Source organism: Oratosquilla oratoria, chromosome 9 (genome assembly GCF_046742065.1).
Source record: "Oratosquilla oratoria isolate Oo_2021 chromosome 9, ASM4674206v1, whole genome shotgun sequence".
In the NCBI taxonomy this organism is placed as follows: Eukaryota; Metazoa; Arthropoda; class Malacostraca; order Stomatopoda; family Squillidae; genus Oratosquilla; species Oratosquilla oratoria.
In genome coordinates, this window is record NC_134785.1 from 12,700,325 (window position 1) to 12,720,211 (window position 19,887).

General features: G+C 42.2%; 1 long non-coding RNA gene across 3 annotated transcripts; it reads left to right on the plus strand.

The window, feature by feature from the left end:
* Positions 1-9,507: 9,507 nt before the first annotated feature.
* Positions 9,508-12,873, plus strand: LOC143028233 (uncharacterized). 3 transcript variants are annotated; one of them, XR_012966704.1, is made up of 3 exons: positions 9,508-9,611; positions 11,605-11,757; positions 12,309-12,873. It is a non-coding gene; the product is annotated as an uncharacterized LOC143028233 (long non-coding RNA). The 3 variants fall into 3 exon arrangements; XR_012966705.1 differs by having other exon boundaries at positions 9,538-9,611; positions 11,567-11,757; XR_012966703.1 differs by having other exon boundaries at positions 9,555-9,611; positions 11,564-11,757.
* Positions 12,874-19,887: the final 7,014 nt, after the last annotated feature.

A 19,887-nucleotide genomic window follows, 5' to 3' on the forward strand; every position in this document is an offset into this window, starting at 1 on the left:
CACTTCAAATTGGCCGCATAGCCATATATTTCCATTATCTACACGCGTTACATTTCAAATTTCACCAACCATGCACTGATATATTATAGCCCATGAGAAAGCCCATTTCTACTCTGCATATTGGTGGTGGTATTCACTGAAAGTTTTCTTCGGAGTACTTAAAAGAAAAACCAGTGTAATCTTTATATCGATTTCACACTGTAATGATTGAATAAATGCTTTCCAATATCTTGTTCTTCTTTTGATAAAACCCATTTGGAGTGAAGGCAAAAATCTTGGTCATAGGAGATGAATTGCTTTATTACAGAGAATATAGCTACTTTAGAGAAAACTATGAAAATATCTGTATCAAGAGATAGTACAGAGGTGAAGGTCAGCACGGGCTAAGAAATCAGTTGCGCAGACATGCAAAAGTGCATGAGCGCACATACGCACGCGCGCATGCACGCGCACACGCACGCGTACATGCAGAATGTGGCGATATGAAATGATAGAACAAAGTAACATTAAAAAAACATCTAGAAATGAATATACACTAGCCTGAAGAGGAAGTGACTGAAAAAAGATATAATTAGCTAGTCAAGTGGAAATGAATTTTCTGTTTATTAGATTACGATCCATACAGACAGACCTAGGCCTACAAACGGAGTTTTTTTCCTATGGAATGCAACTGAAATACAACTAGTTTAATGTGCGGGCGTGCACGCAACAAACGAAACACACAACACACAAGCCAGACTTCTTGTGGGCCCGGCGGAGGCGAGTCAAAGCAGTGTATAAGGTCCTCGGCTGGGGAAACGGGTCCGTGGGTGCGGACCGGCTGTTCTGCACAGGCCTCCCAAGGTTGGGTGAGACAGGGAGGTCTTTTCATAAGAATGTGTTCAACTTAGCTCTGCTATAGTGCACTGCAGTGCTGGTTGGGGCTCAGCTGGGTTGGGTCTCTCACGAAATCGAAAACAAGAAAAACTCGAGGGAAGCCTGTTCCAACGTAAACAGGGTTGCATAACGCCAGCAGAGTGGATCCTCTTCTAGGAACGGTGTGCGCATTTTCCTCACAAAAAATATAAATAGTGGCTGAGGAGAAAAATAAAATGATGTTCTGTGATTATGTAGTCTTCCAGAAGCGGTGAGAGCACTTGAAAAAAAGGTTTCCGCAGAAGCATCTATGTTAAGGCGACCATTAACTGCCGTTGCCTAAATGGACAGTGAGTGCCCGCTGAGATATAAAAAGTCGGCAATGAATGTATACCTCAGAAGGACACTCACTGCTCTGACTAAACACTAGTTCAGCACAAACTAGAGCAAACCTCATAAGTCCTCATCAACAATGGTTCCCCTAACTACCCAGTAGAACGAAAAACAAAAACGATGGTACCATGAACATACTCCCCACGTCAACGCTTAAAAAAAAGAAAGACCCCTATCCATCTTTTCTACAGAAACCAGGTAATATCATCTTACAAAACCGGCGCGAGTGGTAAAGTGTTAAAACCATATCAGAGAGTAAATATATGACTTTTATAATATTCTTCCAATCCAATAAATCTTCCAACTTAGTAATAAAGGACAGCTTCCCTTTGCCTGGGTCTCTCTGGAGGAAAAACATCATTTACATAGATATTTCCCAAGGAGAGATTTGTAGACTCAATCTTCTTAGGTAGAGATGATGACCACTAGCCTCCCAAGACGCCACCTTTGGCACCTTCAAGCAGGATCTATTAGGAACCATTATCCTCACGGACACGGACTCCCACAACGAGAGAATATAAAGGCACCGCGCCACTGGGTCAGGACATGTGATGCCAGGCCCTGTGAGAGGTAACTTCGGGGGCCCCGGTGATGCCCGCCGTCTCCCCCCTACGAGAAGCTCTCTATATTAATGACTTATCACCCTCAAACAAACATCCAGAGTAGTGGCCTTCTAATTCTCCTCTCCAATAGAAATGAAAGGTTTAAGAAAGAAATAGGTAATAACTGGTTTACCAACAGAGTGCAGCTAACGAATGGAATAGACTTGGTAACTATGTAAGTAAGCAATGAAAAATTGGTTACTTTAAGAAAAGATTAGGTAACTTTATGGATAGGGATTAAAGGTGGTAAGGGATAAAAGAACTGCCTAGTGTAGGCCTTATGGTCTCTTGCAGTATCCTCCATTCATATGTTCTTATGAAATACCCACCCATTAATGCACAACGCAGAACGCTATATATTGTCAGGCTATACATATATATATATATATATATATATATATATATATTTTCTATTAAATAATACAGCATACTCAGCACTGGAAATCTTCTTCCTTAAACTTTCTATCCTTCTCGCTATTTTCCTCTCTGTAGGAGGAAGGGAGAACACAATATCACCAAATGGAACCATATTGATTTTGGAAATAAAAACAAATTCATTACTTACAACGTTTCGCCTATGCTTTAGGCATCTTCTGGTAATTTTAATTTTTAAATCTACAAATCATGATCATATATACAATGTATACAAAATGAACTAGGATAGGTACTTTTTGTTTAAATTCTTCTTGGCGCCCCGTGGGATGCCCCGAACAGCTCCAGGGTTCCACACATATTTAATTGTATATTAATTGCTGGTAGGAGATTCTTTATTAATACAGCTTCCAAACATTTTAATTTTCTCTTATTGGTGTTCTTTGCTAAAATCGATGTACTACTATTCAAAACTTCCCGCGAAATATTCATCTTATGAATTTTAGAAACGTGCGATTTTATTGCACCATTCTGCATATGAAAAGTAAGCCTTTGAGACAAAGTTTGAGTTGTGTGTCCAATGTACTCGTCATTGCAAAGCGCACCGTCTTTGTTGAAAGGGCATGAGTATTTGTACACAACGTAACTTTGTTTTGAAATATCTTTTTCTCCTGATAAGTTGTTTTTCATGATAAGTGATGCAGTTCTGGGGTTACGATAGTATATAACCAATTGTAAGGAGTCCTCTTGCTTCTTGGGTTTACAATTTTTATGAATGATATTTTTAATGACTTTTTCATCTGTTTTATATGCGGATGTCATCGTACTCTGGTAGTAAATATTTATAGTACTCTTCGAATTTTCTGTATTACCAAGTACAGAATTAAATTTCTCCATTTTATTTCTAATTTCTTTGTCGATATCACACATCGAGAACCCATTGTTTGTCAATATTTGTTTGATTCTGTTCAATTCTTGGTGGAGGAGGTACCAGTTCGAACATATTTTAAAAGCTCTCGTAATGTACGCGCGTATAACGCTGATTTTATATTTTGATGGGCATTCACTTAAACCATTTAAGCATCTACCGGAGTTAGTTGGTTTCCTGTAAACACTTGTAGTAAATGCACCCTCTGCTCCGTCTACCCAAACATCTAGGAAAGGGATCTTATTACCGATACTTTCATCCACGGTAAAATGCTGGCAAGATTTTGCTTCCATCATTTCCTTAAGTGTATCGAGCTGTTCTTTTACCTTCTATGTCTACGAAAATGTCATCTATATACCTAACATACAAAAAGGGTTTAGGATTCACAGCATCAAGGATGGAGTTCTCAATATGGCACTTGTATGCCTGTGCAAATAGAACCCCTAGGGGGCGCCCATAGCTACACACCGTCAATTTGGAAATACATACGGCCTGAAGGGCATCTGAAGGGTGCTTCCTTAGTGCAAACCCGGAGCATTTTCTCAAGGGTATCACGTGGTAATTTTGGTGGAGGTAAGCTATTGTGGTTAAAAACATTCTGCAGGATTATCTGAATAGTTTCTTCTACGGGAAGATTCGAAAAAAGACTTTCAACGTCCAGGGAAGCTAACTTTCCTTGATGCTGTGAATCCTAAACCTTTTTGTATTTTAGGTAAATATATGACATTTTCGTACACATCGAAGGTAAACAACAGCTCGATACACTTAAGGAAATGATGGAAGCAAAATCTTATATATCATTCATAAAAATTGTAAACCCAAGAAGCAAGAGGACTCCTTACAATTGGTTATATACTATCGTAACCCCAGAACTGCATCACTTATCATGAAAAACAACTTATCAGGAGAAAAAGATATTTCAAAACAAAGTTACGTTGTGTACAAATACTCATGCCCTTTCAACAAAGACGGTGCGCTTTGCAATGACGAGTACATTGGACACACAACTCAAACTTTGTCTCAAAGGCTTACTTTTCATATGCAGAATGGTGCAATAAAATCGCACGTTTCTAAAATTCATAAGATGAATATTTCGCGGGAAGTTTTGAATAGTAGTACATCGATTTTAGCAAAGAACACCAATAAGAGAAAATTAAAATGTTTGGAAGCTGTATTAATAAAGAATCTCCTACCAGCAATTAATATACAATTAAATATGTGTGGAACCCTGGAGCTGTTCGGGGCATCCCACGGGGCGCCAAGAAGAATTTAAACAAAAAGTACCTATCCTAGTTCATTTTGTATACATTGTATATATGATCATGATTTGTAGATTTAAAAATTAAAATTACCAGAAGATGCCTAAAGCATAGGCGAAACGTTGTAAGTAATGAATTTGTTTTTATTTCCAAAATCAATATGGTTTCCATTTGGTGATATTGTGTTCTCCCTTCCTCCTACAGAAAGGAAAATAGCGAGAAGGATAGAAAGTTTAAGGAAGAAGATTTCCAGTGCTGAGTATGCTGTATTATTTAATAGAAAATGTCTCCAAGAAAACCTGCTCCCTAAATTTACCTATATATATATATATATATATATATATATATATATATATATATATATATATATATATATATATATATACAAAATCTTATAAGAAACATTTGTGTTCAGTTGAAAATGTGACTACAATTTACGAAACGTCGAGTCAGTAAATCTCTGTTCGACGGCTTCATTTATATCCATGCCTATGGCACATTCGGAGAACTTTTATATTCCTTAAGAGAGACAAAAAGCACTTTATTAGAAACAAATGGAAATAACCAGAAAAAAGGCATGTTCATGTACGTATAATGTATATATAAATGATCATATACTTATGCATATTCACACACACACACGCACACACACACACACACACACACACACACACACACACACAAGTCTAGCGAATGAGCTCAGACTTAGCGCTTTGTCGCTTGGTTCAAGGAAACACCTTGTTATTTTCGGCTATGTAATCGAGTGATCGGTAAGGTGTAAAATCCAGTTTTGGAAAAGTGTATTATAGCACGAAATGGAGAAAAAAAAGAAGACAAAAGAATTAATGAACCAACGAAGACAGGATTGGATATGAGTAGAGTGGAGTCGCCACTGTGTGTGATACCAAAGAGAACGTGTCTAAGCGACACTCCGAAGACTACCCAAAGGTGGGAAAACAATTTTTTTTCGTGCTTTCAAAGGAAAAGGCCAGCAATAGGAAAAGTTATGGGTACAGAAAGAGAAACTAGGTTTACCAGTGTACTAAGGAATTGAGAGATCAACGACTTGATGGAGGTATTAATAAATCTAAAAATAGATTATAGAGCCTTGCACAAAGAAATGACAAATTTCCGTAAAACTAACTACGAAGTAATCAGAGAGATGAATGATCTAAAAAGTGAATTGTGTATGATTAGAAGAGAAAACGAAAGAAAGGAAAACGAGGATAGAAACAAAAACAAAGAACTGAAGAAAAAGGTCAAAGAGCAAATACAAGCAGTGACCGAAAAAGTGACGCAATCAATTAAAGAGACTGATCTCCTTGAAAAAAAAAATCATTGGAAACAGGAACGTGAAAAAAAATCTCTTTCATGAAATAGTACAACAGCAGGTAGAGGAGAATGCAAAAGAAACAGTAATCAAGGTAATCAAAGAAAAAGAAAACTGGGTGAGAGACACAGTGGATAAAAAGAAATGAATTGTGGTTTATGGTATAAAAAAAAACATAATGTATACAAATACCAAAGAAAAAAAGAATTGCGAAGGAAACACTGAAAGTGGTTCAGGACAAGGGTCAAGAGTTAGATAAGGAAATCGACGAGGTGCATAGAATGGTACATACTCTAGAGACAACACTATAGGTCAATGAAAATCAAACTAAGGACTCAAATGATAGCTGAAGAGATACTATCGAAAGCGGCAAAAGTAGTTAATAGTGAAAATTACATAAACCAAAAAAGAGAAGAAAAGAAAAATTTAAAAGTGGCATACACAAACATGTACGGTGTGGTTTCTAAAATAAATGAATGAAACATTTATTTGTTAATAGAGAAAACAGACATAATGGCAATTGTGGAGACAAAATTCAAATGTCCTATATCATCACGTAAGGTGGGACAAGGTCTAGACAACCATTGGGCGAAAAATAGAACAAATAAACAGGCGGGAGGAGTCATGTTAATGGCTAGAAAGGGCTTAAATGTGACAAAGATAACAAAAGGAAAAGATAATGCGGAAATGATTATGATTAAAGTTGTAAATATTAATATGAAAAGTAGAAAATTTATAGTAGTATATGTGCCCCTAAAGACACAGGCTTGGTCTGATAGTGATCATTCCAAATTACTGGAAGACATGAAGAATGCATTATCTGAATTACTGATAGATGGAGGAAACATAGTAATGGGTGACTTTAACGCAGAGGAAATAAATTTGAAAGAAATGACAGTAAAAGGTGGAGAGGAACTCTGGGGCAACATTCTACTGGATATGGCCATAGATTATACATTGACGCAATGGGTCAAGGAAAATACCAGATATAGAAACAATGAAGAACCGTCGAGACTAGACTTAATATTTACATTTGAGCCTGAAATCGTGGACAAAATGAATTAAAGACACCAATTTGGAAGAGTGACCACATGCTAATAGAGTTCGAACTTAAAGAACAAAATGATATGAGAAGAAACAAAACTGACTTAGTAAAACTTAGAAAAAAAAATTCAAAACGCTGATTGTTCAAATATGTAGCAAAGTAGAAACAAAAAATATTTTACATAAAGTGTTGGTATAAAAATTTCAGTGATGCTAAAGTAGAAGAGACAAAGCCTGGAAAAGATGGAAAAAAGAAAAAGAAAAAAATACCAAATGGCAAACATACATCAAACTGAGGAACTAACTGGCAGGTTCATCCTACTCTACCCTGCGACCGCCAAGCTATCATCACCACTCTAAGGGTCGCGCTCCCGCCCCCACCACTCCCAACAATTTGATAGGACCTGGGGAGGGCAGATTAGAATAAGTTCCAGACCGTCCTGGATAGCTGGTGGAAAGCATACGACCTGCCGGAGGACCTGGACCAGCGAGAAGCAGAATTCATTGCAGCATTCAAGAGAGCTGTAGAACCCGCCATCCCTAGACGACATCCAGTGCAACGACGGCGTTGGAAGTCGTGGTTCTACAACGAGGAGATCCGGGAACAGAATCATCTCGTCAACATCCACCGGAGGCTGTACCGCAAACGACCCACCCCCACTAACCTACAACTGTTGAAGGAAGTAGTGGCACACGCTCATCAAGTTTCAAGCCGGGTACAAGAGGCCAAGTGGTTGGAGTGGTGTGCCAGCTTCTCCCAGCACAACCGATTGGCAGATTGTGGCTGATCTGAGGACAGCTGGGAAGCGCGCCCCTCGCCCTGCCTCCCACCCAGAGCCACAACAGGAGGTGGAGCGACTGGTGGATATGTTCGCCACACGGTGCGCCAACACTCAGCTTCCAGCACAGTTGCAGAACTTCCAGCAACAGCTCAGGCCGGCACGGGAACAGGCCGTCGGTACGGCGCGAGCCAGGCCTGATGCCACCGGTGTGTCTTTCACACTACAAGAACTAGTCAGGACAAGAAGGGTCGAGACACGGCTACAGGAGCAGACGGCGTGACCCACTCCAAGCTAGCACACGCTGGACCAGGTGGGGAGGCAGCACTACTAGCAGTGATCAACCATTCGTGGCTAGCAGGCCGTCTTACAACCGTCTGGAAACGTGCAGATATCCAGCCCATCCCTAAGCCCAACGAGCCCTCCAAGCCACGTCCCATCTCCCTGCTGAGCTACACAGCCAAAAAATCGGAGCGCATCGTACACACCCATCTCATGTGGCACCTGGCCTTCCTCAACCCATACATCTTTGGATTCTCCAAGGGTGTAGGAACAACCGACAGCATTATGACCCTCCTGAGTTACGTAGACAACCGACCTACCGTGGCTGTTTTCCTTGGCCTGTAGAAAGCGTTCGAGCTCGCCAGTACTCACGCCATCCTAAATGCACTGTTTACAGCGGGGTATCCAGTGACGACTACTCACCTGGATGGAGAACTACCTGTTGCACCGACGCGCCCGGGTCAAGTTCCAAGGCCACCCCTCAGCCTACCGGGAACTAGAGAACGGCACACGGGAGGGTGGGGTCCTCAGCACCATCCTCTTCAACTTCCTAATGAAACATCTGGTTAACCTACCTTTCCGAGTTGGCACGGCGCTTCTCAGCTATGCCGACGACTTAGTCCTCATCGTCTCGGGCAGGCAAGGCTTCGGTAGGCAAAACTTGTGGGAGAACTATAGTATAGGGTCCCTGCACGGATCAAAGTGTACATAATCGTCATCTGAGGAAGAGAGAGAGAGAGAGAGAGAGATGGGGAAGGAGGGTGTCAGCACACGACGCACTCGGAAATCGTTGTGGGTGCAACTGCGGACGCCGCAAGAGGCAACAACATTTTAGTAATAATCAAGGTGACCATTTCAAATCCATACAATTTGCTCGTATTACAATTGGTTTGTAACGGTCCTAGCAATGGTCTGTTACTATTCCCGGCACTAATGCCCTAAAGAGGATTTGGCGGTGGGGAACTCATTGTGACAAGTGGTTATTCTTCCTGTAGATGTCAAAAGTTTAAGATTTAGAAAAAAAAAGCACCCCGCCCCCGCCAGCCGTCTACAGGTCTGGCATAACCTGGACTTCTGCGCACGGCCAAAGGGGCCTGACACCCCTCACGTTCCTCGGTGGAGGAAGATCGTTTGGCTGCCTTCGTCTGAGCAAAGACGATGAAAGGATGTTGCCTGACGATATGGCTCCCACTCCTAAGTCTCCACCTTTCCATGTCTCTTCATCACTGTTTTGGTGTGTACAGTCAAAATCACTCTTTGTTTTGGGGGTAACTTCCACAGCTCTTGGGAGGGGGAACCCCGACCTCATACTAAGAACTGCATCCTCCCTTCCTCATCCTTCCCTACCTCTCTCTTTGGTAAAGAGCAGTGGGCGGAAGAGAGGGGGCTGGGTGGCGGAGGTTGAGGATTGTGCCATGTCTTCTTTATCAGTGTCATTGCTATTAAGCCTTGGCTTTTTTCAGTTCACCCCTTCCCTCTCCCCAACATAAACTTACAGTAATGAGAAGAGTTGTACATACGTGTGCAATCGGTGTCCAGCACAACTATGAACACTGCTGCGAAACAACGTGTGTGTGTGTATGTGTGTGTGTGTGTGTGTGTGTGTGTGTGTGTGTGTGTGTGTGGGTGGGTGGGTCGGTGTGTCTATGTGTTTGTGTAATATGCCTACTGGTAACCGCACGTGTGCTGTCACGTTATAAGTGGCCCTCGCGTTCACAGCCGGTGACCAGTGTGCAGAAGACCCCAACCCGAACACATACTATACAGGTGAGACAGGACTGCGCGTACACACGGCGATTATTTCAAGGGCCACAGCTTAAGATACCGTGCCAGGAACTTCACTAGACTAGCAAAACTACCCAAGGTGTAATCACAATCATAAACTCTCTGAACGCAATGTGGAGAAAAATTGTGAAATGTATAGATGGATACTGCATGGATCAAAACACAACCAATATCAGGTGTTCAGAAAATACGAAATGTATGCCTTTGGTGACCATAAATGATGATAATTTTCGTCAAAAAATACGAAACATATATAGATCCGTAAACATGCTCTCATGGCCTGAAAAAAGGTGTTTTTACATATCACTGGTATGTGCAAAATTAAAAAAGGTGCGCAAGTATATTACTGTTCAGATTGAATTCTGTAAATATTCTAGTTTTCGGAGGTAAAACTAAAAAGGGAATATTATGCGCAATAAAATGAAAATTCTATTTTCTCTCATATATGATGTAAGTAGGAGAGAGAAAGAGAGAGAGAGAGAAAGAGAGAGAGAGTTGCAATGTAATCCTGCGCTGGTGGCGTAATGGTAAGCGAGCTGGTCTCATATTCGCTTAGCTGTGGGTTCGAATCCCTGCACTTCCCTCCGATCCCAAGCAGTGGCTGTTTCTTGAAGTAGATAAACCTATTCTTTATAACGTCTGTACGAAATGGGTTCAGACATTTTTCTCTTCGAATCACCCTCGTAAGTGAACTACGTCTTGTACTGTGTTCGCTAACAGCTACATTCAATTGTAGAACTCCTTTCCAACTGTAGAATCTCCATCCCAGCTACACTCAATTGTACAATCTCAACCCCGACAACCTAACTTAACCATATCTAAGCATAACCTAACCTAACTCAGCCTAACCTAAACGAGAAGATTGTGTAATCAGGAATGCGGATTTCATTTTCAGTTCGTAACCAGTTGAAACTGGTTTCAATCAGTTTTACGTAGCTAATTACAGGTAAAGTGTCCTCACGCAGCAAAGGAATAACCTCCATTTGAAAAGTATCACAAGACATGATCAACTGTAGAATGTCCACCCCAGCAACACTATCTCCAACCCAAGTACATGTGTGTCTGTGAGGAGGGAGGGGGGATTCTACAATTGACCCTAACAGTAGTCTTAACACTGACGTTCATTACACCATTGGGAACTGTATAGATAGATACTGCATATATACATATATATATATATATATATTATTTGGATGATGGAGAACATAAACACAGGGGAAGGCTCGGTTCCGAGCCTTCCCCTGTTTTTTATGTTCTCCATCATCCAAATAATTTGTCTAAAATACTTATCAATATATATATATATATATATATATATATATATATATATATATATATACCTAAAACCTTTTCATTCATCCTGAAAGAACACTCACGCTCCTTCTCCATAGCTAACTACCGTCAAACATCTCTACGGGGCCCCGCCGCTAACAACGATAGTACATCTATGCATAACCGCAGTATGCGTGTATTTATCTGCATGCATGTGTATGTGTATGTATGTGTATATACAAACTTAAGTAGGCTCATTAATTACTGGGATACTTGGAGAGGTGTACTCTAATTTTCTTGTCTTTTGAATTGGACATGAAGTAAACGTGATTTCCCGCCGTCTGAATGATATCGCCCGGCAGTAAAGTACTGCAAGTGTTGATGCATATATCTAATCCTGTCGAGTCATTGTGATTTTTTCCCCTTTGGTAAAATAAAGTTGCCTGGTGACAAAGAGTGTGGACATAACGAAACGCTGAAGCTCCCCTCTTCCCCACCTTACCCTCCTCACGCCACCAAAAAACGCTTAACCTCCCCTCCTCCTCCTCCTCCTGAAGTCCCGTTTCAGTTACTCTTTCATACTCGTGGCGGCACATGCATACACTGTAGCAATGTCGCCTCTACTCCCACGCAAGATCAAATATTTTGTCTTTTATTTTAAGAAGTTGATGTCTATGCTCTATGAGGTGTGACTGTTGAACAGGAGTTGACCCGCACGTGTCGATCCCGGTGAAGAAGACGTTCAAGGTCACCGACAAGACGATGAGGATGACGAAGACGACAGCGGTTTCCGTGGCTCTTGTGTGCAGCCTGCTGGCGGCCTTCTCCGTGCAGGTCGAAAGCCAACGACCACCATGTAAGGATGGATTGTCTTTGTTCTCCCTTTCAGTTATTCCCCAGGAGAAAATACACATTGGTCTGTTAAGCTCATTCTCCTGTAATTTCATAGATTTATTTACTTCTTCATTTTCTTCTATTGTTTTTGCAATGCGGGTTAATTTGTACACTTGAGCGTCGAGAGCGTGCCGTATACCTTATCTTCCATCGCGGCGCCGATTTTTCTTTTATAACCCCCCCCCCCCCCATGTTAGGTTCAATTGTAATCTTCATGGCTGCTGGTGCAAGTAAAGAATTTGGAGCTTAGCTATAATTTGATTTGATTGTTCATACAATTTTTCAAATTGTTTTAACTGTGTTCTAACCTCTGTAATTATTTGTGCATTCTATGGTTCATCTAATCTATTTTTATTTGTTCATTCACTCATGTATTTCTGTCCCAGTGGGACTACTAATTTAGTGTGTATAGAACCCAGATGAAAAAAGATGCCAAAATTTACTCTCTGCCCACCTCTTTGTACTTATTAATTTTTTTTTTCTTCAAAATTTTAAATGGCACTACTTTCACAGGCCTGAAATGTGGATGGTGGCGGCCCTATAGGTCTGTTCCCAATTGTATCACTCCGCCGTGTCCGTCGGCTTACCAACCGTGTCGCTCCTCCTCAGACTGCATGTCAGAGTCAAAATGATGCTTTCACCGTCCTGAGGAGAAGTGTGTGTGTGCCTCCGAAGGTTCCCCATTTAAGCCATATTAGATACAAAGGTCTCTTGGAGATGAGAAGCTCCTGGGGGGTCCGCAGGAGTTTTCGTGGAGGCGGTGGGGCAAGAATTTTAGTAGGCTTGGCATAATTAAGGATATTTTGCATGTATGGTTAATGGTATAGAGATATATCAAGATGCTTCAAATTGGCCGCATAGCCATATATTTACATTATCTACACGCGTTACATTTCAAATTTCACCAACATTACACTGATATACTCGTACAATAGCCCATGAGAAAACCCATTTCTACTCTGCATATTGGTGGTGGTTTTCATTGGAAGTTTTCTTCAGGGTACTTATAAGAGAAACCAGTGTAATCTTTATATCGATTTCACACTGTAATGATTGAATAAATGCTTTCCGAAATCTTGTTCTTTTTTAGATAAAAACCCATAGGGAGCGAAGGCAAAAGTCTTGGTCACAGGAGATGATTTGCTTTGTTACAAATAATATAGCTACTTTAGAGAAAACTATGAAAATATCTGCATCAAGAGATAGTAGAAAGGTGAAGGTCAGCAGAGGCTAAGGAATCAGTTGCGCAGACATGCAAAAGTGCATGCGCGCACATACGTGCGCACGCACGCATACATGCAGAATGTGGAGATATGAAATTGTAGAACAAAGTAAGATTACAAAACAACTAGAAATGAATATGCTTGAAGAAGAAGTAACTTTGAAAAAGGTACAGTTAGCTAGTCAAGCGGAAATTAATTTTCTGTTTAGTAGATTGCGACCTGGGCCTATAAACGGAGTTTTTTCTGTAAATTGGTACTAGTTTAATGTGTGCACGTGCACGCAACAAACAAAACACACAACACCCAAGCCAGACTTCTTGTGGCCTCGGCGGAGGCAAGTCAAATCAGTGTATGATTGGGGTTACTGAGCTGGATAGAATGAGAAACGAGAAGGTGAGGAGAAGAACAGGGGTGGGAAGGGAGTTGGGAGATAGTGTTGATGAAAGAGTATTAGGATGGTTTGGACACATGGAAAGAATGAGTGAAGATAGATTAGTAAAAGAGGTGTGGAAGGTAGAGGTGGAAGGAGTGAACATGAGGGAGCGACCAAGGATGAGATGGATGGATGGGGTAAAAGGGGCATTGGGAAAGAGGGGAACGTCTGTTGAGAAAGGGTGGGAGAAGACAGGAGATAGGGGTGAATGTAGAATGGTTGTGTATGGATGATGCTGTACTGCATGAAAGGGAGAGGATGGGGGTTAGGGAGTATGTATAAAAATAATTTGACGCAGCCCAGTCTTCTCTTTTCCTCCACTGCTTCTGACCCAGGTCAGTGGGCGAGGTGCAAGGATGACTTGTCATCCAGGAGGAGCCAAGATAAGAGGGAGGGAGGTTGTAAATGGGAGTGGAATATATGGGGATGGAAGGGTGAGAGTGGATTTTATTCCTTTGTTTTTATGGCTACTTCACTTGTAAAGGGGAAAAGCCTTTGATACATGTATGTATATATATATTTAAGTAGTATTGAAATCGACAGCATTCTGACTGTTGATAATCTTCTTATATATATTTTCAAATTTTCCAACAAGGATCCGGTCATTCGAAGGGTGAGCAAAGACAAGTTCACCAAGAACATCTATATAATATTCAACATTTCGTCTACACAGAGACAGCTTCAGGAAAAGCTGGAAAATATAAATTACAAACATACAAGTGTGAACACAAAAATTAAAGCGATTACGATGATATAACATATTTGGGGAATAGTACTTACAAGATGAGGGAATGGCGTTTATAGCAAAAGAAGAAATACACCTGATTGTATTTCTTCTTTTGCTATAAATAAAATGTTACCATCTACAATAGCGGTGGACAAAAATCACCAAGGTCCATGCAACGCCGGACACGTGACCTGAGCCACCAAGGTCCAAGCAATGCGTGCCGGACATGTGACCTGTGCCACCGTCCCTTCTTGCTACCTCACTGTTTCAGTATAAATACACATTGTTCTCTACTCTATAACTCATATCTTCTGAAGAGGATCACAGTAAGTGATCGAAATATACAGATCGCTATATCTTCGCTGATTCTTCTCCGAAAGTGGGTCATCAGTATTACATACATATATATATATATATATATATATATATATATATATATATATATATATATATACATATAAACTTAGGATCAAAATGATGTAATTTGATAGCAAAAATTTTCGCCCTAGCTCAACCCTAGTCAGGCCAAATTGGTTCCTTGTGACTCTAAACCTGCACTGCAGTCCCTCTCCGCTATTCATCCTACTCACCCTTCTGTTGTACAACAAATCCTTCCCTTTCTATCCCTACTGACTATTCGCAGTATCTGCATCAAATTTATTTGGATTCCCTCTCATGTAGGATTACATCATAATACCAAAGTGGACCGCCTAGCAAAGGAAGCCTGCCGACTCTCCCGTCGTAGTGATGGACGATCTCTCTCCCTGCCATATTACCTCACCAGGGACCGCCCAGCTGCACTTCTACCCGAGCAGCGTCGTCGGAACACCGAGAGACCCTTCAGTGTCACTATCACCCACTGCGAATCCGTATGCCGCCACAAATACTCGTACCGTCGCAGAGGACTTATGGTTCGTCGCCACAATGTTGTCTCGGCCCGACTCCGGCTAGACTACCGTCCACCGTGGCAGGTCGCCGGAGTGGAGGGCGAGCCTGTATTCACAGAATGTCGCCCATGCCGCACTCCACTAGCCAACACCATCGAACACTACTGCCTAGCGTGCCCCACTGTAAGACATCTACTACCCCAGGGACTACCATTAGATGTCATCTGTCGTCATCTCCTAACACAAAATATACATACATACATATACCAAGGCTTTTTCACCCTTACAAGGGAGGTAGCCAAAAAGGAAAAGGCATAAAATCATTCCCAACCATTCCATCCCTGAATACACTCCACACCCCTCCACCCTCCCTCTCATCTTAGCACCTCCTGGATGACGGGTCATCCCTGCACCTTGTCCACTGCCCTGGGTCAGAGGCAGTGTCGCAAGACACAGCACATCCACAGCAAGGCCGCTTCATTAAATCGGCGACCCCCCTCTCCGTCCCCCCATGCATAAAGGAGAAGACGGGGAGAAACCCCTTCGGGCTGCGTCAAAATTAGATGAAATACTTGTCCGTTACCCCCGCTTTGGTGGGTTTTCATGATACCTGACCCTGCGTGACACATCTAGCTTACTTCCCTTTTGAATGAATGTACAATACCCAGTGTCCTATATTATGTTACCTGCAACTCATGTATTGTATGTATGTGTATAAGTGTGTATATACATAAGTGTATGTGTACGTGTGTAAGCATGTGTATCCTAGTTCCCTTCCTACGTTCATTATGAAAACCTCCCCCACTGTATGACACTATTGCGTAATAATTAAAAAAGAAAAGAAAAAAAGAAACCGCCGCGGTTTCAACAACGGCCATTGGAACCATTAATGTTAAGGGGGGGTTACACGGTCAAACGGTTCGTCGAACGCGGTTCGACAGACACGTGTTTAAAGTGATGTGTGAACGTGTGAACGGGGTACTTGGTTGTCGAACAACGCACCGTTTGACCGTATAAACCAAAGACAATATAGTCTTTGGTGTAAACCACCCATTAACAGGGCCAAGCCCAATGCGCATGCGCCGGAAAAAGAAAACGGGTTGTAGCCGCAGACGCGGTGGTCACTGGTCAGTCGCCCAGTAGGTGGAGACTTAGTGGACGAGAACATCAAGGGACTATAGCAGCCATTGTCTCCGTGTAGGTGCACACACACACTACGCAAGACTTGATCAAAGGTCCTCGTCACCTAAGTCTTTGTTTGTTCCAAAAGCAAGAATAGTGAGGTTAATTGTACAACCCCCCCCCCACACACACACTGAATCATTTTAGAGTATCTACTCGACTACATTCAATTGTAGAATCCCCCCACTGAGCAACTGTAGAATTCCCACCCCAGTTATAATTTGTACAATCTCAACCCTGATAACCTAACCTAAGCGAGAAGATCGTATATCGATATTCTCTTCACTTCGTAACTAGTTGCAACTGGTTTCAACCAAGTTTCTATATATACAAGAGTTTTTTCCCCTTTATAAGTGAGGTAGCCGAATCAAAGACACGTACCAACTCCCACCCATTTCACTCCCATCCACCATCATCTTCACTTCGTAACTAGTTGAAACTGGTTTCAACCAATTTTCTATATACAAGAGTATTTTCCCCCTTTATAAGTGAGGTAGCTAAGTCGAAGCCATTTCACTCCCATCCACCACCCTCTTCCCCCTGCCATTTTAGGTCTTCGTGTACAACCGTGGTTCTCAACCTGTTTTCACGCGTACCCTGTGCTTATGAATTGCTGTTCGTTAACCTCGTGAACATAACTTCAACACTAAATCTAATCGTTTTGCACCCACTAATAATAGACGGCCCCACTTGTAAACAAACCCCCAAGGACACTTAGGGGTTCCATAGACCACAGGTTGGGAACCACTGGTGTAGACTGGGCATCCACAGCAAGGCCGCTTCACTTTCGGCGGCGCCTCCCCCCCCCCCCGTCCCCTCATGCAGAAAAAAAAAAGTGGGAGAAATCCTTTTGGTCTGCGTCAAAATCATTCGCACGTAAACACCCCCTAACAGTCTCCACTACGCTAGCCTCCCCTCTCCCCCTTCCCCTCCTGATGTCTCGTTTTAGTTACTCCTTCCTAGGCTACTTGTGACGGCAGGCATTATAAACTGTAGCAACACCGCCTCTATTGAACATAGTCAGACATTGGGTCTACTGAAGTGGTGATTGGTGTTTTGGATAATTTTCGTGTGAAGCTCTATGATCGAGGTAGGAAAGACGATCCAATCGATGGTCATTCTCGTGGCATGTTGATCGAAAACTAACCTTGTTCCTAAATCTTCGAAAGGTATTGTCGCTGACAGTTTTTTTCTCTCCTAAGAAGTTGATGATGCCATTGTACTAAACTGTGACTGTTGAACAGGAGCTGACCCACTCGTGCCGATCCCGGTGAAGACGTTCAGGGTTACTGACAAGACGATAAGGATGACGAAGATGACAGCGGTGTCCGTGGCTCTTGTGTGCAGCCTGCTGGTAGCCTTCTGTGTGCAGGTCGAAGCCCGTGGACCACGATGTAAGGATGGATTGTCTGTTCTCCCTTTGTTATTCCCAAGTAGAAAGTATGCATCGGTCTAAGCCCATTCTACTTTAGTTTTATTGAATTTTATATTTTATTGCAATGCGGATTGATTGTACATTTGAACGTCGAGAGCGTGCCGCGTCCCCTGTCTTCCATCGCCGCGGCGAATTTTTTCCTTTCCCGCTATGTTAGGTTGCTATAATCTTCATGGCCGGTGACGCATAGAAGAGATTTAGATTTGGAACTAACTTGTCCTCGTCCGATTGTTCGTACAATTTCTCAAATTGTCTTAACCGTTTTAACTTTTGTAATTGTTTATATACATGGTTTATCTAATGTAATTGTTTGTATTTTATGGTTTATCTAATGTATTAATTTCTTTATTCACTTGTGCATTTTTATACTAATGGGACCAATAACTTGTGCCTATAATACCCAGATTGAAAAAAAAAGTTAATTCTACTCCTTGCCCGCATCTTTCACAGGCAACAACTCGTGTGGACGGTCGTTCCCCTACCAGACTGGTGCGGTTTGTGTCAGGTCGCCATGTCCAGCAGCTTACTTCCCGTGCAGTAACCCATCACACTGCGGGCCAAAGTCAAAGTGCTGCTTTTTCGAAGACGCAGGGAGGTGTGTCTGTGCCCCCCGGAGATATGCCCCACCACCTTTCTTCCGATACTAGGGGGAGAGGTTCCCTCCAGATGAAAAGCCCCAGGGGTGTCCGCAAGAATTTTTGTAGGGGGGGGGGGGAGTGAAATCAAACACTTATGATTAATGGTAGTTTTATCAGGATACACACTTGAAATTGGCCGCATGGGTGTATTATCTGCAGGAGATAGATTTTTATTTTCATCACTCGTGCACTGATATACTATAACTTGAGCATTTAGCGAAATTATCCATAACAACCGGCAAAGTTTCAAGACGCCTTGGATTCCTAAGGGACGGGGGTGCAACTGCCCCCTTCCCCTCCTCCCCTCCCCTTCCTCCCCTCCCCCTCCTCCCCTTACCTTCCCCCTCCTAACGCCCATGGGAAAACCCATTTCTACTCTGCACGGTGGTGGTCTTCATTGAAAGTTTTTTTTCTTCAGAGTACTTACAAGAGTAACTAGTGTAATATTTATATCTATTTCATACTGTAATGATTGAATAAACACTTTCCCGGTATCTTGTTCTTTAGATAAACCCCATACGAAGTGAAGGCAGAAATTTGTCACGGGAGATGATTTGCTTTGTTACAAAGAATATAGCTACTTAAGAGAACCATGAAGAAATTAGAATAGTGATCATTCAAACGTGAAGGTCCGCTCGGGCTATGAAATCAGTCGCGGAGACAAGCAAGTGTGCACGCGCACGCACATGCAAAATGTGGAGAAATGGAAGGGGAGAACAAAGTGAAATTGCAAGAGATTAGATTTTGATATATTCTAACCTGAGTAAGTAACTTTGAAGAAATTACAATTAGCCAGTCAATCTTAATATTCTGTAATAGATTGCGACCCGTACAGACTGACCTGGGTCCACAAATGGAGTTTTCTTTACAGTGTAACTGAGATACAACTAGTTTAGCGCGCGCACGCAACAAACGAAACGCACAACACAAGCCAGACTTCTTGTGGACCCGACGGAAGAGTCGAAGCAGTGTACAAGGTCCTCGGCTGGGGAAACTGGTCCGTGGGTGCGGGCTAGCTGTTCTGCACAGGCCTCCCAAGGTTTGGTGAGGTAGGGGTCTTTTCATACCAGTGTTCCACTAAGCTTGGCTATAGTGCACTGCGGTGCTGGCTGGGGCTCGGCTGGGTTGGGTCTCTCACGAAATCGAAAACGAAAAAAACTCGAGGGAAGCATGTTCCAACGTAAACAGGGTTGCGTGACGCCAGCGGAGTGGATCCTCTTCTAGGAACGGCAGCGCATTTTCCTCATAAAAAATATAAATAGTGTCCGAGGAGAAAAAATGACTTCATCTGATTATGTAGTTTTCCAGAAGCGGTGAGAGCACTTGAAAAATTGTTCCTGTAGAAGTATATATGTTGAGGCAACAACGGGCGATGTCTACAGGGACGGTGAGTGCCCCCTGAAATATAAAGTCGACAATGAATGCATACCTCAGGAGGGCACTCGCTGTTCTGACTGACCACTAGTTCAGCACAAACTAGAGCGAACCTCTCAAGTCGTTAACAATGATTTCCTTAATTACCCAGTAGAGCGAAAACAAAAACTATGGTACCATGAACAAACTCCCC